Genomic DNA, 27,722 nt, shown 5'->3' with positions numbered 1-27,722 from the left:
TCGATGTTTGAGTTACTGGAGATACTAACGTGATTATAAAGTGCCCTGACGAATAAAACGATTTTATTCAAATGTTGACCGTAGCCTAAAGTGACCACATATGTTTTGTTCTATTACGGGACACATGGTCGGCGTTAAGTCAGAGGGGACCAAGTAACAAAATTGACGAAAATTAGATTTTGAAGGCATTTGATAAAGAATTACTTTAGCTACTTGGAACATTCACCCAATTTTCTTAATATTACATTTAACGAGAGTTATAGCACAATTTTATTTTGATTGAACTGCGAAAATCGTTAATAGTGTGCAGTCAGTGTGGACCAAATGCTTGATGTCCAGAGAATTGAAAATATGTGTATTTTTTAAAATCCAATAATCAAAATAATTTATCATCAAAATATAATACGTTTCCAAATCGTATGACCCCCTAACGCATTTTCTGATGATTATTGATCAAGAAAGCACGTAAAAATCAATTTTATTATGATCAACATCGTATTTTACAGATCATCGTGTTGAAGCATATTGTGGCATTTCGCGTGCAGACAGAGTGGACCATGTGTCTCTAAGAAAAATAGTTGAAATTACCTTATTCTCCGTAATCCTCTCCATATCAAAATATGTTGGGCATCATAATGAAATGTACCAATACTTGTTTCATGAAGAAATTGATTTTATTAAGAATTGTGTACTTGGATCACTCTGTCTGAACGAATTTTTGAAAAACGCCAGTCCTCTGAATAAATTATTATGAACTGTGTAACAACAATATTTCAAAAACGTACCGAACTATAAAAATACGTTCAAAAATTGTAAGTTATTAAATGTTCAAGGTAAGAACTCTTAAATAGCTCATTAATTGACTACCCTTCATGTGATATTGAACTGTTGTGCGTGGTCCACTCTGACTGAACATAAAAATTGAAAATGGTAATCGACAGTGTAATATGTAATAGAAATATCAAATTTCAAACTTCCTGCTCACATTATACACCACTGCCATTAACTGTTGTCCTACTTGTGCATTATTTTTTCATCAAATATGTTCACAACTTGAGTGTGAACTGTAGTTGGCTGTAGATTTTCCAAAAATCGTTTAGTCAGAGTGGATTAAGTACAATCAATTACTTAGCAATTTCTCGGCTTCAAGCTTTATTTTACGTTTTTTCTCGATCAATACAGAGCGATGCTTTGATGAATAGTTACTGAAATTTATGACAAAAATTCAAGAATATTTGTTGAAAAACTCAAAACCAGTGGTGTCATCGTGGTTACTCCAAGTTACTCATTGAGTAACCAGCTCTTCAGTTGAGAAAAAAAATTTTTTTTAGCCCTCAGGATAAAAATACGCTTTTTTTGAAAAACGTTTTATTTTTTTTTTGTGCATACCTTATTAAATGCAAGCTGTAACAATATAAATATTAGATATTTTTCGCATATACCGCAATATTTACTCTGTTGGTGTGCAACCAATCAGAATTTTTAAAAGCCCTTAATCTTATACTTATCCGCCCTCATGAATATCGAGAAAAATATCTTATCATTTACCTACTAATATACCTTTTCGATTTGACCAATTTTTACTTCCGCCCCGAATTCGCCAAATTGATTTTATTTTTCTTCTTGCGCCCCCATGAGTATCAGAAAAGTTATCTTGTAATTAATTCACTGATATACCTTACCATTTTTTTCTTATGCCCCCACGAATTGCAAAAAATTTATCTTATAATACGCCCATGTCTGATTTTACATTTTTTTTTCTTCCGCCCCGAAATTACCAATCGAATTTTTTTTTGTGCCCTCATGAGTATCTGTGATCTTACCATTTTTTTCCGCCCTCATGAATAGCAGAAAATTTAGCTTGTAATTCGCCCACGTCTGATTTTTCCAATGTTTTCTTCCGCCCCGAAATCACCAATTCATTATTTTTCTTTTACACCTCCTCAAATATCGTAAAACTTATCTTGTAATTTGCCCACTAAAATAGTTAATTTTGTGGGTTTTTCAATTTTTTCTTCCGCCCTAAAATGACCATTTTAATTTTAATATTTTTTCCGCCCCCATGAATATCAGAAATATGATCTTGTAATTCGCCCATTTAGGATTTTCCCAATTTTTCTTTCGCCCCGAAATCACCATTCTAATTTTATTTTTTTGCGCCCTCTTGGGTATCAAAAAAAGTTATCTTGTAATTAATCCTTTGATATACCTTTGTGGCCTTGCCATTTTTCTCCGCCCTAATAAATAGCAGAAAATTTAGCTTGTAATTCGCCCATGTCTGATTTTTCCAATATTTTCTTCTGCCCCGAAATCACCAATTTATTATTTTTCTTTTGCGCCCCTTTAAATATCATAAAACTTATCATGTAATTCGCCCACTAATATAGGTACCTTTGTGGCTTTACCAATTTTTTCTTCCGCCCTAAAATGACTATTTTAATTTTAATATTTTTTCCGCCCTCATGAGTATCAGAAATATGATCTTGTAATTCGCCCATTCATTTTCCCAATTTTTCTTTCGCCCCGAAATCACCATTCTAATTTCATTTTTTGCGCCCCCTTGGTTATCAAAAAAAGTTATCTTGTAATTAATCCTTTGATATACCTTTGTGGCCTTGCCATTTTTCTCCGCCCTCATAAATAGCAGAAAATTTAACTTGTAATTCGCCCATGTAATATTTTCTTCCGCCCCGAAATCACCTATTTTTTTTTTGCGCTCCCTTAAATATCGTAAAACTTTTCTTGTAATTTGCCCACTAGGGTCGTGAGTTCAAATCTCACCTGAGCTGAGGATTTTTTTCCGAATTTAACCAATAATTTACCCATCTGTACATATGTACGTTGAATTGTTTAAAATTCACCAATTTATTAAATATCGTAAAACTTATCTTGTAATTCGCTCACTAATGTAGGTAACTCTGTGGTTTTACCAATTTTTTCTTCCGCCCTAAAATGACCATTTTAATTTTAATATTTTTTCCGACTCCACGAATATTAGCCCATTAAGGGATTTCCTGATTTTACTTTCGCTCCGAAATCACCATTCTAAATTAATTTTCTTTTTGCGCCCTAATAAATATAATAAAACTTATCATGTTATTCGTCCACTAATATACCAGTGGTTTTACCATTTTTTTTTTCTTCCGCCCCAAAATCACCATTCATCTTTTTTTGCGTGCCCATGAGTATCAGAACAAGTCATCATGTAATTTATCCACTGATATAGGTAAGACCTCAATAACATTTTTTTCCGCCCTCATGAATAGCAAAAAATGTATCTTGTAATTCACCCATGTCCGATCCTTCCAATATTTTCTTCTGCCCTGAAATCATCAATCAAATTTCATTTTTTTTCGCGCCCTCATGAATATCAGAAATGTTATCTTGTAATTTGCCCATTCAGAATTTTCCTATTTTTTTTGTGCTCCGAAATCGCCATTATTAATTTCAATTTTTTTTGCGCCCCAATGAGTATCAGAAAAAAATAGCTTGAAATTGGCTCATTTATAACATTTATATTTTCTAATTTTTTTCTTAGCCCTAAAATCACCAATCTATTTTTTTTTCTTGCGCCCCCCCTAAAACCTGATTCAATTGTATAAACTGCACAAAACCGCTATATACGTTCCAAAGTACCGGAGCCCATATGCATACTTACGACAACTTTTCTCGATTTCTCATGGTGCCTTATAGAATATGCTAGATTTTCGAAAATTCGACTTCCTATGATTAATGTTTGAAATTATTATGACCATAAAAAAAGTTTCGAACCACGTCTAAAACTCAGCCTTGAACATGGAACCTTGACATCCGCAATCTGATACCGTACCACTGCACCACTGCAGTTGTTTTGATTGTTGGGTAAGCTTTACTCAATATAAACTCAACCACTCTATCCCAAGACACTAGTCTTACTACACTCGTTACTTTGCTGGCCTGATATTTAACCCGGGAGCGGTCGCGTCGTGTACTGGGTACACGCACCATGAAAAATGCTCGCATGTGGTACACAGCGTGAGCGGGGCGTCGCTGCAGGTAGTCGAAGACGCGACTGCTCGAGGGTTAACATATATGTTAATATGGTATATGTACTTACCAAGTTATGATATAGGGCACTGCATGGAATTCATTCTTTCTCTTTCACTCTTACAGAAATTTTGTAAACAACAAGGCCAAGAAACATCAAAATCCCATACAAAATCAAAACAATGTAGTCGCCTTCGTTGTCGTCATAATCTTTATATCCCTTCCCCACATATTGCACAAACAAATCGTACAACAACACATTATATCTTTCATAAATTGTTCACTTGAAATCTGGTTCAATTTATCCTTTTGAGTAGGACGTATTATTTTACCATGTTAAATCGGTGACAATAATGAACCCCCTTGAGTTTAGTCAATAGTGGCCCCGCAGTCTTGTTTACATTTTGCAAATTCGTTTAAAGAAACGAATTATGATATTACAGCATAATTCTACCAGCTGGAACTGTTGTCTAGCAATAGAAGAATTCGAATGCGCCAATTGTAGAGGTGCTTGGTGAGATAAGGTGAAAATCATTTGTTTACAACAAAAGTTTATTTTTTGTCTTCAAAATTAACTAATATTCCGCCCTACAAGGGACTATTTTCAATTTGCAATGGCTTCAAATATCATCATTCTCGATGTCCACGCCGACAGACATCGGATTGGCCAGCAAACAAAAAATCCGGAAGTCAGCCCGCCGGAGGCATAGCAAGAGCTTTTCAATTTAATCACATAGGTATATTGTTCGTAAGTACCTACCGGATCTGAGAGCATCTGAAAGAAAATTAAATTTTCTATCCGAAAAGTGTTCGTTTGGTGCTCTACGAAGCGGAATTTGATCAGAAAAAGTGAAAAACGTGTACTTTGCCTATGCCACGCCGTGACACTTTTTGGCGGAATCACTCTTTCCACCGCACAGTTCGAAAAAAAATCTGTAAAATTAAGACGGACCGAATGTAACAAAAGGACCCCGTCATATATGATGGAAATTTTTGTGCGATCTTAAAATTACATTGCAGATCTGTTAGAAAATATAAAAAAAAATAATTGAGAAACAAGCGAGAATTGAACTCAGATCCGTGGAGTGTGAGTAGCCCGCCCCAGCTCTCTCGGCTATCTCAGCTTCTTGAACAGAAGACAGTCAAAGTTAAACTGCTTCTACCATAATGCACGCATTCCCGACATGCTCCGACTGCTGCAAAGAGTACTGAGAGAGACAACGGGGAAACCGCCACAGCTGCGAGCAGCCGTTCGTTTAGCTGATGACGGAGAGTGGCTGGCATGATTTATAGCAGATGCATGTGGATTTAAAGCGAATATGCTTTAAAATCTGTAAACAAGCCGTCTGACCAGCAGCGGACTGCTCGGCTGACGTTGAATGTTGGCGATTTACATTTTTCTGTCGCAAATTTCAGTTGATCTTCAATTTACGTGTTGTTTATTTTTCATGATTTCTTTCTGTGCGGGCTCTCATTCCTGTGTAGAATAACTAGCCACAGAAGTCCTGTGTCGCGACTGTTCGTGTGACTAACATCTAGTTTGCCACGCCCTTACAGCGTCAGCAGCGGTACTAGAAGCACAGACAAACAGACGTAACACACTTCAAAACGGCTTGGTACATGCATTTAACGATCAATTCAAATTTCATTTGACTTGCGCGATCGTTCCACCAGATGCGCAATTGTTCGATCGCTTTGACGTTTGCCAATGTACACGTTGCTGAATGATGCAAACGAAAATTACAGGCAATTTGTGTAGTAGTGTGCGTGTCAGCAAAACGTCAAATCGAAATCCATCATGGCCGACAGAGTCGCGCACGGTTCTACCAACAGGTGGCAGTGTGCTCATGAAAATGACACCGGGCAAAAGTTGTTGATGAATTTCCTCTAAGAGTTACGTCTGTTTGTCTGTGCTAGAAGTGTCAAGTTGCTTTTGTTTACAATAACAAAAAGTCCTCTACAAGATGGACACTTGAAAATAGTAAATTATTGCAATCAAAGTTATTAAAATAATTGAATAAGAAAAGTGACTACAGCGCCATTGAAGTTCTAGTGTACATATTTCTATTCATTCCTGCCACCAGATGCGGAAAAACATGGTCAAAAATACAATTTCAAAATAGTAACATCAAGAATGTTTTCAGTCAATGGTACTTCACGCATGGTAATATTGACAATGTTTCAGTACAATTAACAGAATTTTGCATTCGGTTGAAAATTGTTGGTACAGTTCTTAATTTTACCATGGATTCGGTGAAAACGACAACAAAATTTATTTCAGTGGAGGATTTATTTATTTATTCGTTAGCTTCCGTCGAATAAGCCTATTGGCTTCCTGGAATCTGAAAAAAATTGTTGCATGTGTGCGTGTGCCCTGTCGCGCTAGTTTCTCATTATTTGTCTTATTTTATGAGTAGCCATGACAGTAGTGGCGGTACCGCACCATTGACCAAAACAGGTTTAAAAAAATGTGGGTGGAGGCGGGAATCGAACCGAGACACTATCACAGTGTCAGTGAAAATCTTTCTTTATCTGCAGTACAGTGTGTTACGCGGGCCAGCAGCAGCGGATAAAACAACGAAAAGTAGCTCAGGCAGCCTGAAAAGTGAAGAAACTTTGAAAAGCGGCTGAAGACTGCTTGATGGGATCCTGCTGCAGGAACGGAAAATTTGTATTTATCGATCCGGATGAGTTCAAGGTGCAATTCACATCTCCAACCAATTTTAATTTACCAGAAATATAGTACCTAATGTGTTCAATCGTTGTGATACCAAACAAAATCAGTACAGGCCATTTGTTTTACGTGATGTGAACGGACATTCTTCATTACACCAACAAAGCTAGCCATGAAAATGTTTGACAATTCACAGGTCATTTTGACAGACTACACACATGCACGAAAAAGACGGATAACTTTATCGATCTTGTTGCCGTCATTTTCATGCTCATGTTACATCTGTCAATCTGTAGATGTAACATGAGCATGATAAGGACCTGTTCGTTGGTGTAATACACAATTAGGAGCATCACGGTTGCTCGTTCCACATCGGATGATTTATTTCAGACAGCGAATCGTCGTGAAGGGCTTGCGTCGTGAAGAAAACAAAATCTTCATTCGTTTTGTTTCGCTCTTCGTCCAACTGCTCCTAGCCGGCGGAGTAAATGTTGTCCTCAGCAACCAAAAATTGGATTTCAATAAAGAAAATGAAAAGACCTGGAATCAAACCACAAACGTGTAGCTTGACAATAACGAGGTCATACCAACAGAGCTAATGTGGATTTACACCGGCCATGCGCTGGAACGCCAATAGAAGCGGGTTTCCGTTTTTGCTCACTTGGCCCGTTGTCGTTCGTTTCCAAGGAACAAAGCGGACGGCGAAAAACAAAGTGCGCGCTCGTGGAAAATTCAGTTGCGTGCGGACTCTTACCAAAAATGTGATGTGCGGCAAAGGCCCACTGCACAAATTTTTGCTGGTCTGTTTACTCTCACAGTAATTTTGATGTTTGAGTGGTGCCGACATCGCTCAAACGTCAAAATTTCGTGTGGGAGTAAGCAGGGCAGTATAAATTCGTGCAATAATCCAATGATGGCAAGCTGGTGAAACAGAGCTCCAGAGTTCCCCTTTTAAGAATTTCTCCTTTTGGGATAACTCGATGAGTTTTTTTTAACGATTCTTCCAGGAATCCTTTTTGTGTTCCTCCAGAAATTTATCCGGAATTTCTCTAAAAGGTTCTCAGGGATCTCCTTGAGAGATTCATCCTGAAATTTATTCCGAACTAGCTGTCCCGGCATACGTCGTACTGCCTGCCTACTGTGTTTTTGACATCCAAGTCCATAAAAAAGTGCCATTCAAAACGCAATTTCTGATTTTCCCGTATTCTTCATTACACCAACAAAGCTAGCCATGAAAATGTTTGACAATTCTCATACAAACACGTCGGCGCCCTGTCCGAATGCAACAGTGAAAGAATAAAGTACACCCGTTGCCCCGTTTTCGAGCCTATTCCTGATGACATACAAACACCATACCATTTTTATTTATATACTAGCTGTACCCGGCAAACTTTGTCTTGCCTACCGCGTTTTTGACGTTTCAAGTTTCTAGCCAAGACCCAAGTCCCCGGTCAAAATGTATGGAAATCGATTTTCAAAAACTTTAAATTTGTCCATCTTTTTTGCCTCATAAACCTTCCTTGGATGAAAACTAACAGAACAAAACTAAGACGACTCGAATCGGATCCTCCGATCGCAAGTTATGTGCGGTCCCACGTATGCCACTGCATTTTTATATATATAATATAGATAGATATATTTGTTCAGAAGATATAGATAGATAGATTTGTTCAGAAGTTCTATCTGGGATTCCTCCAGGAGTCTGCTCCGAGATTTCTCCAGGAACTGCTAAGAGGTTCCTTCAGAATGGAAGAATTCGAATAATTGTAGAGGCGCTAGGTGGGATGAGGAAAAAATCGTTTGTTCACATCAAAAAATCAATTTTTCGTCTTAAAAAATAACTAATATATTGCTATTAACCATTGGTAAAGGCTTCTATTATCATCATTCTTTATGCCCACGCCGACAGGCACCGGATTGGCCAGCTTTTTGGAAAGGAAATTTGATTTTCTTTCAGAAGCGCTAAGATCCGGTAGGTACTTACCCCGGGAAATCTTCCAGATTTTTTGTTTGCTGGCCAATCCGATGTCCGTCGGCATGGTCATCGAGAATGATGATATCACTATCAGAAGCCATTACGAATGAAATTGAAATGAAATGAAAATGACAAAAATTGTCTTTTTTTATGTAAACAAACGATTTTCTCCTTATCTCCAGGGTCCATCTGTTTCGTCACCGATCAACGACGAAAAATTAAAAATTTCGTCACCAAAAAAAAAAAAACTCCGTTACTTGCATCATCATCAGCGACCGACAAAGAATCCACGACTAGGATGAACCGAAAATAACGCAGGGAGCTATAGTTTTCGTCATTCTCTTTTATCTCCTTTTGCAACGACGAAAAACGAACATGTTTTCGTCACATGGCATCCGATTGCAGACGAAAGGCGAACCAAGCTTTAATTGACAATTTAGTCTCATTTGTTCAGAACTGCCCAAGTAACCACGAAGCCGTATATAAGTGCATCAATTTTGCCATATATTCATATTTAAAATTGTGTATATAATGCTGCATTACTTTAAACACCTCATTGAAGCAATATTAAAGTCGAAAAGGGCCCCACTAAAATCAAGTTAGTGCCACATATTGCAGCACGCTGACAGCCATTGCTAAAGTAACATAAATGCATGTGCTGTACATTTGCATTTGCACATGCTTAATACGTGCAACACGGAAAACCAAAACAAAAAACTATTTTTAGCACCGTTTCGTTATGGGCGGTACTGATGCCCCACACATGCTGTTTTAACCATTATTTTTTGTCGCCCGGTCGGGAGTCGAACCAGAAGTGTTGAAGACCGCTAGATGAGTTCCATCGCGCTGGCGCCTTGGACCGTTTCTGCTGCAGTGATAACAACAGATTTTTCATTAACTAAAAGGAAACTGATCTTCTGTCCTTATCATTGCAGTAGAAGCCAAAACGACTATGTCATATGAATAGAATACAGTAATTTATCACATTCTGATAAATTAATGATAAATACATAATGCATTTTAGAAGATATTTAATCAATAAGAAAATTAAAACGTCGATTAAAACACCCTTCGCATACTGCTCATATGCTAATTGTGATAGCAGCCTACAGAAAAGAGAAAAGGTCATTTCTAAAAAGGTTTTGCTGTCGTCGATCGGTGGCTCAAATGGGGATTAAGTTGGTCGCAAGACGAACCAGAAATGTTGAATACTGATGGAGTTGATAGTCAAGTTGTTCAATCTTCTTGATTTCATTTGTTTACCATTAGAGTCAAGCTTTTATAATTGTATTGTTAGAGCAAACTTTGCTAGTTTGTACATTGCATTTATTCAGTTTTTGCAGTGTTGAATTATTGGATTATCTTATATCACTTTTTAATGAACCCTAATGTAAAAAAAAAATGCAATGCATCATTACATTGATAATGCCAATCTAAAGGATTATTGCATGACAAGTGTGGAATAACTGCATTTCGCATTGCAGATGTTGATATTCAGTCTAATTCGTGCAATGATATAATGCTTGTGGTTACTTGGGTGTTGAGTTAGCTCTGATGGTAGGCCTGTTGTGTTGCCAATCTAAAGGTTTTTGGTTCGATTCCGAATGAAGGCGTGTTTGATTTTTGCATTTTTTTTTTTATCAGCCATTCCCGTGAGGCTGATTATTCGCTGGCCTGCCCTGTTCGGTGCAAGCCACTCAACGAAAATGGCTATAAAGAGTGTAAGGAGATACTTTCAGCCCTTACCCGCTGTTACCCGGCAGGGCGGCCTAAAGCAGGGTACCTCCACTAAATTTCGGACTTCGGATAGAATCAAATAGGAAAATGGGTAATAAATAAATTTTGCAATAAAACTTATATTCTACTCAAACCTCTGTTTTACCCCGTTATCCCCAAGGCACTTGTAGACGTCACTCGTTGGGGCCCTTGCTGCAAACGGTGGTGGTGGTCGTCGTTGGATTCTGCGCTCCCGCACGGTCTATGCGGAGCTGCTTCTTCTTCTTCTTTCTTCTTCCACTTTTCTTCTTTGGGCTCACTTTTGGACTACCGAAGTAGTCGTCTTTGACGATTAGCTAGGGGGAGGAGATTGACTCCTTTATCGGACCCCCCCCTAGCGACGGTGGTGATAAATCACCGGACAAGCTACTCGCCGTAGCAGGTCCCGGTAGAAACCGCAGTTTTACTACCGCAGGCAGTACGCCCCTTTGTACTGTCCTGCCTTCGTTCTCCTTGGCTATTAGCTACACGGGCGAGACAAAGCTCTATTGGCTGAGCCCGTGTAGCGAGAACGGTGGGATTTTGGACGCTTTGCGAACCGCTACGCAATGGCGGTGGTCCTCACCCTAGCACTTTTAGCACTAATCACTGTGCCCGAACCACGGGCCGGCACAAATCGGGGAGAAATGTTCACTTTTCACACCCGACGAGACTGGGAACAACCATCCAGCCTATATGGACAACGCGAAAACGGCACTAAATCATTGTTCTGGCACGTCTTTCGCGGAGTTAAACATGCGTCCGTCGCGTTTCGTGGTTCGACACTTTCTTCTTCAATTGTCATCCGCTCGACCAAAAACAAACCACACACCGCACTCGATTGTTTCTGCTGCTTGTTGCTGCTGATGTGTGCCTTGGAGTGGGGGAGCTTGGGGGTCGAATGCCTCACCGATACAATATTCATGAATTTATTTCCCTAATTTAATTTGATACAAAAAAACTAAATAAAATAAAACAAATTAAAATTAACCAAAACACAGTGGTGTAGGTGGGTAAAATGCACACAACAAAAGTACACAAAATTGTAACCACAGGTTACAAGAGAAACGACAAAACTTTTTCGTCGCGACCAGCAAACTGACTGACGGTTCATTCAAGAGCTGCTGACTCCGTGACACAAACTTTTTATTGTCCCGGTTGGAATCAAGACCGACATTCAATCAAAAATAGCCATTTTCTTAGTCTACAAGTGTCGCAACTGTTTCGCATCTAGTGCGCTGTGTTGCTGACAACAACGGGAAGGATGCGCACTACTTTTGACATGATTAAAAAACGTCGCGAGTTGGGTCGCGTCGCGATTTGATTGTGCGAAGTCCGGTTTGGTGGCGGCCCGATAATATTACCCGTTGTCGTCAGTCGTCAGTGATAATGCTTCAGCTCCGATGATTATAGGGCACTGCACTGTTTTGATTTTGTATGGGATTTTGACGTTTCGTGGCCTTGTTGTTTACAAAGTTTCTGTAAGAGTGAAAGAGAAGGAAAGCATTTCAAGCAGTGCCCTATAGGCTCATTCGGATTACCCCAATAGTCTATTTTACGAAACGACAACAGTGTTGATATTGATATTAACACTCACGGGCTTGGGCGCAACCTCCTGTCAAATTTTCATTCATGAAATAAGCGATCAGCTGATCCGAAACGTCTCGCAAAATGGCTCATTGGGGATTACCAAGGTTGATGAGCCGGAAAACACTCTTTCTTATGGGAGTATGAGTGAAAAAAAAGCAAAAAATCTTCCCTCCTTCACTTTCTCACAAAAAGCCGCAAACAAAATCATCACCTTCGTAGTACCCAATTTTGGTGTTTAGTGAAAAAAATATTCCTATTTTCTATAGCCTAATCCGAAAGAGCTCATTTTACTGAGTATGACGTGATTTTATTAGATTCCAATACCTTTGTTTTGATGGTAAAATTAACAAAACAGTTTCAGCTTTCGTGGATAGAATGACAGTTCATTTCCCCATACAAACTTAAAATTCATGTTAAAAATAGTTTAAAGACTCCAAAAATTATGAAACTTTGGATTTCGACTGATTTTTGGGCGGAGAATCCGATTATGAAACAATCCGGATACCCCTAAAGAACCCAATTGGCTTCTTTAGCGGTGTTGAGATAATGCCATATTCAGAATCTATCTGCATGAAAAACTGAGCCGAAACCCAAATTTTCATGAATTTTGGTGCCCGGGAACCTATTTAAAAATCAATTTGAAGTTTGTATGGGAGCGATTTCTCGGATCACCCCTCGTCGCATTTTGTACTGGGCGGAGCTGTCAAGCAGTTGCTCAGCTGTCAAAAGGTGATTTCAAAAAATCTCTTTGAAATTGTTTTTATGCACCAAAATGAAGTTCTAAAAATCTGAAAAAAATTATAGTGGCACAGAAAAAGATGCTCTTTCGTATGAAATCGAAAAAACAATACATTTTTTCTAAATTTAAAAACCCAATTGTAGAGGCGCTTGGCGAGATAAGGGAACGTCCATAAATTACGTCACGCAAAAATTGGTCATTTTCAACCCCCCGCCCCCCTATGTCACACTTTTTGTATGGAACCTCTGAAAGTTTTGTATGGGTAGTCACACTTTGCTGAACCCCCCCCCCTCCCCCCTTAAAGCGTGACGTAATTTATGGACGCTCCCTAAGGAGAAAATCATTTGTTTACATAAAAAGGTCAAATTTTATTCATTTTTTGTTCTAGAATTTGCTATTTTCCATTTGCAATGGCTTCCATTATCATCATTCTTGATGTCCACGCCGACAGATACCGGATTTGCCGGCTAAAAAAAATTCCGGGGGTTCATTATTGTCACCGATTTAACATGGTAAAAGAATACGTCCTGCTCAAAAGGATAATTTGAACCAGATTTCAAATGATCATTTTATGAAAGATATAATAGTCCTGTTCAACGACTTGCTCGAAGTTGCTGCATCCCACTCTTACCCGTTTGATGACAAATGAGTAAGAGCAAGATGCAGCAACTTCGAGCAAGTTCAACCTGCGTCGTTGAACAGCACTAATGTGTTGTTGTACGATTTGTTTGTGCAATTCTTTATTCTTCATTACACCAACAAAGTTGGAAATGTTTGACAATTCACAGGTCATTTTGACAGACCACACACATGCACGAAAAAGACGGATAACATATTCTACTTTATCGATCTATGAAGAATTGCACCAACGAGCCTAACCTCAAAGTGACTGACAATTCTCAGGTCATTTTGACAGATGTAACATGAGCATGAAAAGGACGGCAACAAGATCGATAAAGTAGAATACATGATCCGTCTTTTTCTTGCATGTGTGTGGTCTGTCAAAATGACCTGAGAATTGTCAAACATCTGCATGGCTAGCTTTGTTGGTGTAATAAAGAATCATTGATAAATATTTCAACTGGAATATCGTACTGTTTTACCGATTGGCTAAATTGCCATATGTCGCAGGGAAGCTTTTGTTCGACCATTATGACGACGACGAAGGCGACGATATGCACACGACACGAACACTATATTCTTCATTACACCAACAAAGCTAGCCATGATAATATTTGACAATTCTCAGGTCATTTTGACAGACCACACACATGCACGGAAAAGACGGATCATATATTCTACTTTATCGATCTTGTTGCCGTCCTTTTCATGCTTATGCTAAATCTGTCAAAATGACCTGAGAATTGTCAGTCATTTTGAGGTTAGGTTCGTTGGTGTAATGAAGAATATTAAATTTAGGTCAGCAAAGTAACGAATGTAGCAAGACCAGTAGCCAGACCAGTGTCTTGGGATAAGATGATTGAGTTTATATTGAGTAAAGCTTACCCAACAATCAAGACAGCTAAAGTAGTGCAGTGGTATGGTATCAGACTGCGGATGTCAAGGTTCCGAGTTCAAGGCTGAGTTTGAAATGTTAAAAATAAGAAATTTATTTTTATGGTCATAATAATTTCAAACATCATATTAAGGGGCCGTTCATAAACCACGTAGACTTTTCGGGAGAAGGAAGGGGGGGGGGGGGTTCTAGCCAAAGTCTACGCTGCATACAAATTTCATTTTTTTTTAAATGGACAAAAGTCTACGAAAGGGGAGGAGGGGGGTGGGTCTGAAATGGCCAAATTTTGGTCTACGTGGTTTATGAACAGCCCCTAATCATCGGAAGTAGGGCTGAAAATCGTCGCCGTGCGAGCAGAAAAGTCGACGACGAGAACGAAAACTAGACCGTTCCACATCGGATGACTCATTTGAGCCAGTGAATCGTCGTGAAGGGCTTGCGTCGTGACGAAAACAAAATCTTCATCCGTTTTGTTTCGCTCTTCGTCCATGTGTGCCTAGCCGATGAAGTCATTGTGGCCACCAGCAACACACACACACACAAAAAAAGATTTTAATGAAAAAAATATTGCACCTGGAATCAAACAACCAACCCTCAGATTGCCAATCCAGCTCTCTCACCAACTGAGCTAATGAGGTTTCACACTAACGTAAGCGCTGGAACACCAATAAAACCTATTCTCTATTGGCGTTCGCTTGGTCCGTCGTCGCTCGGTAAACAAAGAGGACGACGAAAAAGTTGGTGGGCAACTATGATTGAGCTTCGTCGTGAAACCCGCAGTCAGCGACGAAAAGGTTAGTCGTCACCGTTGTTCTTTCGGACGAAGATTGTTTTATTGTTATCTTCACGCTGTGGTGACGAGAAGGACGATTAGTCAATCCTGATAGGGTAAAAGCTCCCTTAGTGGAGGTAGTACCAATAGTGGTGGTAGTGGCAATTTAGCACTATTTCGACCAAAACGCTTATAAATCGCATTTTTAATAGATGCATCATACCTAATTGATAACATTAATTCAGTTTTGTGTGCAGGATTTGACGAAAAAGCTATTTTTAACAATTATTTTCCTTAATTTTTTTGCTCCTTTGCACCTATAGTGGTGGTAGTGTTCCTATTGTGGTGGGTCCCATAAGAAATCAATGGAATGCGCCACTATGGTCCACTGCACGAATTTATGCTGGCCTGCTTACTCTCACACGAAATTTGACGTTTGAGAGGTGTCGGCACCGCTCAAACGTCAAATTTCGTGTGAGAGTAAGCAGGCTAGCATAAATTCGTGCAGTGGACCATAGGAACCAATATTAAATTTTACCTCCATTATAGGAACCGTGTACCTATAGTTGGTGCAAGTAATTTATTAACAAAAACTGCAATAAACAATGGTTTTTACATTTTTCTTAGCAAATTTAAGTAATAAACTACCGATTAACGTTTACAGACTTTTTATTTTGTGGTATTATCAATTTTATTCAATTATTTTACTACAAGGAGCTACTAATAGCACCACTATTGGTACATTTACCCTAGGAAGTCTAATTTTTATTCAATCGAAAATCTAGCATATCCTATAAGCCACCATAAGGAATCGAGAAAAGTTGTCATAACACCGCCAAAAAATAGAAAGCACGTAAATTGAAGATCAACTGAAATTTGCGACAGAAAAATGTAAATCGTCAACATTCAACGTCAGCCGAGCAGTCCGCTGCTGGTCAAACGGCTTGTTTACATATTTTAAAGCATATTCGCTTTAAATTTACATGCATCTTCTATAAATCATGCCAGCCACTCTCCGTCATCAGCTAAACGAACGGCTGCTCGCAGCTGTGGCGGTTTCCCCGTTGTCTCTCTCAGTACTCTTTGCAGCAGTCGGAGCATGTCGGGAATGCGTGCATTATGGTAGAAGCAGTTTAACTTTGACTGTCTTCTGTTCAAAAAGCTGAGATAGCCGAAAGAGCTCGGGAGTGCTACTCACACTCCAAGGATCTGAGTTCAATTCTCGCTTGTTCCTCAATTTTTTTTTTATATTTTCTAACAGATCTGCAATGTAATTTTAAGATCGCACAAAAATTTCCATCCGTCTTAATTTTACAGATTTTTTTTTTTGAACTGTGCACGCATTCCCGACATGCTCCGACTGCTGCAAAGAGTACTGAGAGAGACAACGGGGAAACCGCCACAGCTGCGAGCAGCCGTTCGTTTAGCTGATGACGGAGAGTGGCTGGCATGATTTATAGCAGATGCATGTAAATTTAAAGCGAATATGCTTTAAAATCTGTAAACAAGCCGTCTGACCAGCAGCGGGCTGCTCGGCTGACGTTAAATGTTGGAGATTTACATTTTTCTGCCGCAAATTTCAGTTGATTTTCAATTTACGTGCTGTTTAACTTTCACATTTTTTTGCTGTGCGGATTTCAATTTTTCTTTATATTTTCTAACAGATATCTGCAATGTAATTTTGAGATCGATTTCATCCATATTTTTTCGTTACATTCAAAATGACCTGATAAGTGTCAATCATCCTCAGGTTAGGCCGTTTGTCTAACAAAGAATTCTTTGGTTTAGTTTTAATTTTAACAAGTCATCTGACGTTAAATGGTGGTGATTTACAATTTTCTGCCGCAAATTTCATGCGAACTTCAATTTACGTGCTGTTTAACTTTCATATATTTTGCTGTTGCTTAAGTTGCCATTTTCATATTATTTTCCTCTGCTTTCTGCAACATCTACACACAGCAACATCTGCAACCTATCTGCAGCATCCGAAGCAAGCCAGCAGTTCGTGCGTTATAGTAGAAGCAGTTTAATTTTGACTGATCGAAAGCCATCAATCAGAGATAGCCGAGAAGGCTCGGGCGTGCTACTCATACTTCAAGGTTCTTAGTTCGATTCTCGCTCGATGCTCAATTTTGCTTTATATTTTCTAACAGATATCTGCAAGTAATTTTAAGATCGCACAAAAATTTCCATCATTTATAAGGGCGTTCTTTTGTTACATTCGATTCATCAAATTGCTATTTCTCCTCAAATTCCTCCCATAAGTTATTTAAACTTTTCATACAGCTATTTACTCAGGACTTCTTTCTTTATTTTTTTCCAACAACTTTTTTTCAGAGATTCCTCCAGGAACTTTTCTGAGATTCCACCACGAATTCTCTAAAGGATTCCTTATTTAACTCCTCCAAGGCTTCCACCAGGAATTTCTCCGGAGATTCCTTCAGAGATTTTTTAAGGAATTGGTCTAATAGTCCATCCAGGATTTTTTTTTTCCAATAATTCCTCCAGGCATTCCTTCAGGCACCAGCGAGTCTTCAAGAAAATCCTCCCATTATTATTGCATATAAGGATCTCTCTCATGAACTTCTTCCACGGATTCCCCAAGAATTTCACCAGGAGACTCCTTAAAAAAATCTCCAGCAGTTTCTCCTGGTATGCCTCCAGGGATTCCTCCGGGAATTTGTGTAGGAATTACAGAAACTCCACCGGGGATTCCTAAAGGAATTACTCCGTAAATTCTTACAGGAATTTCTCCAGAATTTACTTCAGAATTCCCCCGGAAATTATTTTACTGATTCCTCCAGGAATTCCTCAAGAATTTCCTCCAGAAATATTTCCGGGGAAAACTCCAGGGAATCTTCCGAAAAATCCTCCAGGAATTACTCAAGAAACAACTGCAGAAATTACCTTTTTGATTACTTCTAAAATTCCTACAGGGTTTCCTGAAATAATTTCTTCATGAATTACTGCTAAAATTCCTCCGAGAGTTCCTCTAAGGATTTCTCCAGGAATTCCATGAGGATTTCTACAGGAAAACCTCCAGAAATCCTGCCAGAAATTATTCCAGAAATACCTTCATAAATTTCCCCCAGAAATCCTCCAGAAATTTCTCCAAAATATCTCAATGAATTGCTTTACGAATACCTCTGGAAATTTCGCTAGGGATTCCTCAAGAGAATTCTCAAGAAGGTGCTCCAAGAATTCTTGCGGGAATTCCTCCATGAATTCTTTCAAAGATTCCTCCTGAGATTTTTCCACAAATTCCTCCAGAATTCCGTCCAACGAATCCTACAGAAAATTTTCCAATTTTTGCTCCAGAAATTCCTCCACGAATTTCTCCAGAAGTTTCTCAAAGAATTCTTCCAGGAATTTCTCTAGGATAACCTCCAAGAATTCCTTTAGGAAATTCTCCGAGAATACCTCCATGAATTTTTCCATGTTTTTTTTTCTAAATCAAAATTATCTTCCGGATAATCCTTTAGAAATTCCTCCAATATTTTTTCCAGGAATTTCTTAAAGCATTTCTTGAGGAGTTCCTCGAGGAATTTCTCCATGAAATTCTCCAAGAATTCCTCCTGGACTTTCTCCAGCAATTTCTCCAGGATTTTTACCATAATTTCCAACTAAGGAGCATCCACACATGACGCAGCAGCACTGGCGTAGCCATTGTGGGGGTGGGGGGGGGGGGGTGGGCGGTGGTTTAGGGTTAAAACCCCCCCAGAGCCAAAATTTCTGGAACAAATTTCCAGTTTAAAACGCTTTATAACAAAAAAAATTTCGGCCGTAGGTTAAGGCTTAAATTGAGTTTACATATTTACGAAATATGAGTGTCAAATAAAAAATGGTATTATTGAACATCGAACTTTCCCATATCAATACATGGCTAGTAGCAATTTCAGAGACTCTCCCCTCCCCCTTAAAATACTAAGTCATTTAAGGATGGTCCCCAAGAAAATCCTCCAAAAATTGTTTCAGGAATTTTTCCAAGAATCCCTTCAACTTTTCCTCCAGGAATTCCTCCAGAAATTCCTCCAAGAATTCCTGAAGGAATTGCTCAAGGTATTTTTGCAGGAATTCATCCAGGACTTACTCCAGAAATATCTTCAGGAACACCTTCAGAAATACCGTCAGAGTTTTTTTTTCAGAAATTCTTCCTGGATCTGATTCCTCCAAGAATTTCTCCAAAAATACTTCTAGGATTTCCTCCAGGGATTCCCCATTTCAACAAGGAATCACTGGAAGAACATATGCAGGAAAATCTGAAGGATTGTTGTTAAATAATGCTGATACTAATTTTGATTTTTTATCTCCCCCTGCCCTTAAAAAAATATGGTTGGATTTTGCGTTTTGGGGGGGCACCTAAAAATATGTATCAAAATATCGAGTTTTGCTAAAAAAAAATAACAAATCCGATGAGTTTGTAATATTTTTCAGATTACATAAGTGACCCGATTTTGTCAGCCCCTTTTCCGAACACATTTCATGCTCTCCTCAAGAACCAAAAAAGTTTTTCAAACATTGTATCGTTCTATGCTCTGCATTACAGCTGTAGATAGATGACAAAAATAAATTAATTGGTTAAAGTTTGACCGTGAGATAACGAGAGCAAGAAGTTTGCCGCAAAATAGGGCTGACAAAATCGGGTCCTTTATATGCTTTATTATTTTTATCCCCCCCTCGACCAACCAAAGAGTGGTGGGACAAAAAGTGAAACAAATATTTGTAACGGCCTACCTGCGATTAAAAGGAATTCCTGAAATACCTGGAGGAATTATTGGACGAATACCTGAATCATAGGTTCCCAAACTTTCAGGTGCGCTACCCCCTTTTGCCAGCAGACATACTTTTCACAACCCACCATAGAAATTCCCTCATTTGACGTCTGTTACAGTAAAATGTTCTACTGTTCCTCGCGACCCCCTGGATGAAGGCCGGTGACCCCCCTGTGGGGTCGCGACCCACAGTTTGGGAAACCATGCCCTAGATGAATGGAGAGTATGAATGAAGAATTCCTTGATGAATTCATTTAAAAATTTCTGGAATTCCTGGTGAAAAATCAAGAGAAATTAGAGAAGCAATCTATGGAAGAATTCGTTGTGAGATCCATAAAAAATCTCTGAAGAAATTTCCTATAGGAAGTTCTAGTGAAATTCCTGGTGAAATCTCTGGACGGAGTTGTAGGGGAATTCCTAAAAAAATCTGCGATGAACCCCAAGAGGAATCTCCAGAGGAATGCTTGGCTCTCGTGAGAGAATCCTGGACCAATTCATGGAGAAAACTCAGAAAAATTTGAAAGACATCTCTGCATAAATTCCTTATGGAATTCTTGGAGGAAGTCTGGGAAAAATTCTTGGAGGCATTCCTGGAGGAATTCTTGCAGGTACTCCTAGAGAAATTTCGGAAGGAATTCCCTGGAATTTTCTGGAAGAATTGCTGAAGTAATTTCTGGAAAAATTTCCTGAGAAATTTCTCAAGAAACTGATTCAGACATTCGTTCAAAAATTTTCAGCAAGAATTTCTCCAATAACTTCAATAAGGATTCTTCCAGGAATTTCTCCCAGATTTTTTCTAGGAGTACCTCCAAGAATTTCTGCAGGAATGCCTCCAAGAATTCTTCTAGAACTTCCTCCAAGTATTCCATAAGAAATTTCTGCAGAGATGTCTTTTAAATTCCTCTGAGTTTCCTCCATGAATATATCCAGGAATCTCTCACGAGATTGTTCCAGGAATTCCTTAGGGAATTCCGCCAACCATTATTCTAGAGTTTCCTCCAGGGTTTCGTCGAAGTTATTCATTGGAATTTCCCTAGGACTCTGTCCAGAGATTTCACCAGTAATTGCATTCGAATTTTTGCCAAGGTTCTTGGTTCGAATCCGTATTCCAACAGACACTTTTTTTAAATTGTAAATCGGGTCCATGGTAAATTTGAAAACATTAATCTGTTGAAATGAAATCAAACTCAGTCTGGACAAATTTAGTAGCTTTGTGTATTTAAATTAACCCTGCAAAATAGTAAATTCAACCGCAAGTCGTCTTTCAGTTCTATAGAATTTGTTTAGGAATTTCTCCAAAAATTTCTCGAGAATCTTGTCCATTTATTTCTACAGAACATTCTCCAAAAGATCCTCTAGGAATTCCTCCACAATTCCCCCAAGAATTTATCCAAAAATCCTTCAGAAATTCTTCGAGAAACTCTTCTAGCATTTTCTGCAAGAATTCCTCTAGGATTTATACAAGAGTTTTCCAGGATTCTATCTAAACATGTCTCCTGTAACTTCTTGAAAATTTATTGAAGGCATTTTTGGAGCAATTTCTGGAAAAAAATGATTAAGGAATTTCTGAAGGAATTTTTTGTCTTGTACTGACTTTCCGAACCCCCTAAGCAGAAAACCCTCTCCGAATGGGTGTAATCAGTGTTGTATCTTTTTTTTTGCAATTTCTCATCGTAATAGGCTGTTTTACTTCACGCTAATCTGACAGGTAAAGGCCTACTTTCCCACACCTAATTAACAGTGCTGTAATGATTCATTACAGCACTGATTTGCGTTGCGTAATGAACCATTACAGCACTGTTTTCAGTTTTGGTCAACTTCTTGATGCTTTCTGGACGCAGTTTTAAAAAAATTGTGACAACTGCACAGTATAACCTATTATGATCAGATTTTCTTAAACATTGGCTATGAACATCAGTGTGCAGTTTGATGAAAAAGTTTTGTTGAAAACTATCCTCAAGGGTAATTTATGAAATTGCAAAAAACGTTGTACGCAACTCGGTGCTGAACTCGATTTTTTCAGCACTCGTCGTAATTACCCGACAAAGTTGTTTGGTATATAGTCACCTACAATAATACCAAAGGGTTTGATTATTGAACGCTTACAGCGCCACCTAGCGGCAATATTCAAAAACTTAAAATTTCTGCATACATTTGGCCAAGTTTTCCCATACTAACTTCAAGCGTTTTGAGCGCCCCCTTAGGCTTAATTGATTTTGCTCAAATCTTGAACGATGCTTCTGGGAGTTCAAAACAACTGATTTAGGAGGTAAGACTTGGCATGTTTCGAAATTTTTGTTTTTCATATAAGTGTGGGCCACCTTACTCCAGATATTTCAGGAAATCTTTTAAGGGATTCCTCCAGCAGTTATTTAAAAACAATCCTTCCGATTTTCCTGCATATGTTCTTCCAGTGATTCCTTGTTAAAATCGTACAAGGATCTCTCATATGAATCCCCCTCCAAATTTTAAACTCCAGAAATTACTTTAGAAATTCTTCCAGGAATTCATTAATTCCTTCACGAATTTCTCCTCCAATTTCTACAGAATTTCTGTAAAAAATCCAACATAAATTACTCCAGGGATTACTCAAGGTATTACTCAGTTATTCCTCAAAAAAAAATCGTCTAGGAATTCCTCCAGAAGTCCCATCAGAAATTGCTCTTGGGATTCATCCAACAATTCTTCCAGGGATTACTTCAAGACTTCCGCTAGAAAATCCCCCCGAAAATTTCTCCGGGAATGCCTCCAATGATTCCTTCAGGAGTTCTCTTAAAACTTTCACCAGTGATTCCTCCTTCATACTGGAGGTCCTCCAGAAATTCCTCCAAGAAATCGTTCAGGGATTCCTCCAGGAATAGTTCCATAGCTTTCAGAGATTGTTCTAGAGACCTCTCCAGAAATCCATCCAGGTATTGCTCCTGGGATTCCTCCAGAACTTTTTTCAAGAATAACTCTAGAAAGTCCTCTCGGAATTCCTCCCAGCATATCTGTAGAAGTATTGTGATTTCGGATGAAAATTTATCACTCTTCAAAGTTTCGGCGTCTTATTTTTGAATATATATCGACATGATAAAACTCAATGCTTTAAAATAAGTACAACCACGGTTTTCATTAGTCAAATAGGTTCAAACTTTTACTGAAAATTTATTGTAATAATTTGAAATAAAAAACTATAATTTTGCTTTCGGGGTGAAATTAATCAGTTAATGATATACCTTTGTAAGTGCTGGAAATATGTTTTCCACCTGAAATAACCATCCCAGAATGCGATAAACTACGTCAAATTTTTGCAACGTTTTTAAATTTTAAGTTATTTTTTTTTAAGTTTAAAGTTTGATAAATCCAAAGGAAACGCCTGCAACTATGCAATTGCCATGCGTTTTATAGAACTTTTGATAACGAAATCGGATTGAGCGAATCCTTGCCAACTATAGGGGATTGGACATATTTTGGCCCGGGCAGATATTTTTACAGTATCTTCGCAATTTTTTATTGGAAGTTCCAATAATAATTTGCCGAGATTTTGTAGAGATTATATGATAATTGTAATAAAATTCACGAGGAGGGCCAAAATACCCCCGCCCACCGAGCCAAAATATGTCCACTACCCTAAACATTCATTCCAATATTTTTTACATGTGCGATACAACTACGTAGTTTGTAAGTGTCTTTGAAGTTCGCCTAACACGCAGTTAGGGAAAATATTGAATTTAATACAGAAGTATGTGAGTAATTGGCTATAAAATGAGTAAATTTGTCATTCAATAACTCTTAAGATAGATGATCGTCATTTTCCACAAATTGTGTTAAAGCGTTATTTGAAAGAAACAAAATTGACCTTACGTCGACCAATTTCACCAGAAATCACGGTACCTCAATGAATTTCTTTAGGAATTCCTCCATGAATTTCTCCAGGCTATTTATAATCCAAGAAATTTTCCAGGAATTTATCCAAGATTTTTTCCAAGAATTTCTCAAGGAATTTTTCAAGGGATATCTCCAAAAATTTCTTAAAAATTCCTACAGAAATTCTTCAAGGACATCCTGCGAGTTTAAGAAATGTATGGAAAACAACCAGATTAGTCGACACACCAAAATTCGAATTTTCAACTTGAACGTGAAATCTGTGCTGCTATACGCCAGTGATACCTGGTGTGTATCAGTGGAGAACACTCAACGGCTGCAGGTCTTCATAAATAGATGCCTGCGGTACTTATGTTTATTTTTTAGACATACATAATGACTGAAGTTCACAGGCACAATATGTGTTGAAAAATGGACAAATTGAGTGGAAAAAAATTGCGAAAAAATCCACGTAGTTCTGGTGGGATTTGAACTCACGTCTCCCCGAGTTCGCTAGACATTCGTATTGGTTTATCTTTTAATTTTTATTTCTGTGTATTTATTTTGACCTAAGCTAGTTCAACAGCAAATTCTTTAGAAATTCCTGAAGGATTTTTTTGAAAATGATAATGGAGAAATTTCTGAAGGTATTCGTGGAGAAATTTTTTGAAGAAAAGAATCCCTGGAGGACTTCCTGAAGGAATACATAGAGGACTTCTTAAAAGAATCCCTGGAGAAATTTCTGAAGGAATCTCTGGAGAAATTTCTTAACGAATTTGCAATTCCTAGAGAAATTTTTGAAAAAAAAAACCTTTAACGAGTTTCTGGAGAAACTTTTAAAGGTATTTCTGGATGAATGCTTGGAAAAACTCCAGGAGGAATACTTGAAGGAAGAAAACCTTGGAAGATTTCCTGGAGGGATTATTAGAGAATTTCTTGGAACAATTTCTGGTCGAATTTCTGAAAAAAAAAATCCTGTGCAAATTTTTCGAAAAAATCTTGTACAAATTCCCGGAAGAATTCTTGAAGAAATTCTTCGAGGAATTCTTAGAGGAACTTCTCAAGAAATTCTTGAAGGAGATCATGAAGAAATTTCAAGAGTATGTTTGTAAGGAATTACCGGGAGATTTTTTGGAGATGTTCATGGAAAAGATTGCTCCTATCCTTTGACAGATCCAGTGGATAGCTGACACTGAGGAAGATTACAAGTGGTAGTTGAAAAACGCGTATCTGTCAAAAAATATGCAAAAGAGGGCGGAATTATGAGGTACAAAACTGATTCCTGAAGGTATCTGGAGAAACTCCTGGACATATCTGTTAGAAAATCCATGGTGGAATTTCTGAAAAAAAAAACCTGGAGAAACGTTCAAAGAAATTTCTGGATGAATACCTGCAAAAACGCCCGGAGGAGTTTAATACAAAATCATGGCAGTGATTTCATACAATAAATCGTTATTGATATTCTTTGAGAACTTTCTGGGGTTTTGGTCACCGTTGAGTTTTATGTTTCGAAATTTGTTGATTTTGTTCGGTGAAAAATAGTTTCCAAATCGTTTTGGCATAACGTTTCGGCCTACTTCATTCAGCCATCATCAGATACAAAACGTTTGTTCTCCACCACTTTTGATAGACCACAGTGGTGGAGAACAAACGTTTTGTATCTGATGATGGCTGAATGAAGTAGGCCGAAACGTTATGCCAAAACGATTTGGAAACTATTTTTTACCGAAAAAAAATCAACAAATTTCGAAACATACTTTGAGAACATTTGATATGAGATCCCATATCTTATTTTGAGAGGCGCAGAAGCTTATACCTTTGGTATCAAATTTTGATTAGAGCAATTTTCTTATTCTATTTTTGAAATATTATGTTTCTGGTTCAAAACCAAATTAACGACTTTTTTTTTCTTTTACTTCCGCTGCTTTTCCCTTACGTTGTCGGAAGTGGGGCGCTCTATTGTACACCTACTCTATACAGCGCCCACTTCCGACTACGTAAGGGAAAAGCAGCGGAAGTAAAAGAAAAAATATCGCTAATTCGGTTTTGAACTGGAAACATAATATGTCAAGGGCATTTCCTTCTGCTGAAATGCAAAATGCAACTCATTGAAGTGCGCAGGAAGTTTCACAATGTTATTAATTTACGATGAGCCGAAAAAATATTACACTATTTTTAGTATATGATGAGCGCAATTTTCTCATTTAAGATTAACACTTTTCTGTGAGCGGGAAAATTGTTTTGTTTGCTTTATTTTGGGAAACCGTAAAATCGTCACATTGAGCCCAATGCTTGATTTATTTATATGGGGGCGTAGCATCATAGGGGGCGCAGCTTTTTTGAAATCTTGGGTAACCAGCTCTGATTTTACCATGACAGCACTGCTCAAAACTCCTCGAATTAATTGTGGAATTCTCAGAGTGATCCGCCATATATTTCTTGCGACATTTCTTTAGAAATCTCTTGATCATTGCTCCGAAAATCCTCAGGAAAATCTGTTGAGGGCAATACTGGTGGAGGAATAAAAAGAATGCATATAAATCCTTGCAAGATTTGGTAGTGATAACTTTGGAGAAAAAATAATCGCTTATAAAATACAAGATAAACCTTGTGGAGCAGGGTAACTAACATTATATGAAAAACATAAATCTTGAAAATGCAAAGTGTTATCCCCTGAGTCAGTTGTTTTGGATTCCCAGAGGCTACGATAAAGTGACCAGACGTTCCGGATTGTGCGGACAGTCCCGGATCCAAGCTAATCGTTCCGCATTGTAAAGTGTCCCGGATTTCAACAATCGCTATTTTTTTTTTCTAGGTAGATAAATCTGTTGAAAATGTGTTGAACTGCTTCTCTTCTTCTTTAAAGCAATCTTTGGACAAATCTTTAAATTGACTTTTGATTCGGAAATCAACAAGGCACATTTTGTTTGATTCTTGTAAGCTATTTGCTAGAGAATTTAAAGATGTTTTGCCATAACTTCCGTTTGCGTTTTTTTTTTAATATTCCTTGAAAGATTTCGAAAACGATCTATACGTTTTTGGACTAATACAGAACCCGCCAGATAAAATCCCAAAAGAAACATGCCAATGGATTTGTGGAAAAATCGTGGAAATCTTTTAAAGTGAGCGTGAATTTGAGTAGGATACTCTTGAAGAATTCTTAAAACATTACTTTGAGAAAGATTAAGTAATGGCAGAAAAAAATTAATGAACAAAAGACAAAGGAATCGTCTAGAGAGAGCACCTGCAGGAAATACTAAAAAAGATTCCTTAGTAACCTCTTTGTGAAAATGCTCGAGAAACAATGTTAATATTTTTAGATTGACTTGAAGATTTTTTTGTGCAAGTTAATTTGAAATTGTCGTAGTATGTTTCCTGTTTTTAAGGGTTGCTCCGAGAACCTCCTCAAGCTATTATATTGGAATGCCTGGAAAGAATCCCCAAGATTTTTTCCACAGTTTTCACTAGATATTCTTGCAGGATTTTTATGCAATGTTTTAAATTTTCTTCAGGATTTTCGTCAATAGGTTTTTCCAGGGATTTTCAGAAATGATCAATATTTCAAAAGAAATTTTTCAATAAAAAATTCCAAAGAAATTTTTCATAAAAAAAATTCACGCATTTTAAACGAATTATAACTTGAAAAAATAAGAAATAATTTTCAGAAAAACACAAAAAAAACATCGAAATCCATTCACAAGGATCTCCAAAATAATAAAAGAGATCCTCGGAAGAATTTTGAGGATGTGGCAGATTCAAAAACTTATTTTCAAAGATTCTTATCAATGACAATAAAATTTCTCCATATATATGTTATTTTCCTATTTTGTCCCAAAGTTCTTTGATTCGCCAAAATCAATTATTCTTTTCAATTCTTGACGTTTTTAAAAAAAAGCCTTTTTCGAAAAATTAACCATATTTTTAATTTTCTATTCGTTACGTCTACAATGTGGATTTTGATATCATTGTTTTTTTTTGATCACTAAATCACTGAAAAACTTACAATTTGAGTTACGTAAAATTGTGTGCCGCATTATAGCAACATATATCTGGTCAC

At 37.8% G+C, this 27,722-nt stretch overlaps 1 protein-coding gene across 2 annotated transcripts in view; it reads left to right on the top strand.

Annotated features, from left to right (window-relative positions):
* The window catches only part of LOC109622524 (27 kDa hemolymph protein), a 46,652-nt gene that overhangs the window by 1,213 nt on the left and 17,717 nt on the right, over nt 1-27,722 (top strand). The window lies entirely within an intron of this gene.

This window comes from Aedes albopictus, chromosome 2 (genome assembly GCF_035046485.1).
Source record: "Aedes albopictus strain Foshan chromosome 2, AalbF5, whole genome shotgun sequence".
NCBI classification, from domain to species: Eukaryota; Metazoa; Arthropoda; class Insecta; order Diptera; family Culicidae; genus Aedes; species Aedes albopictus.
This window is presented reverse-complemented; position numbering and strand designations above follow the sequence as displayed.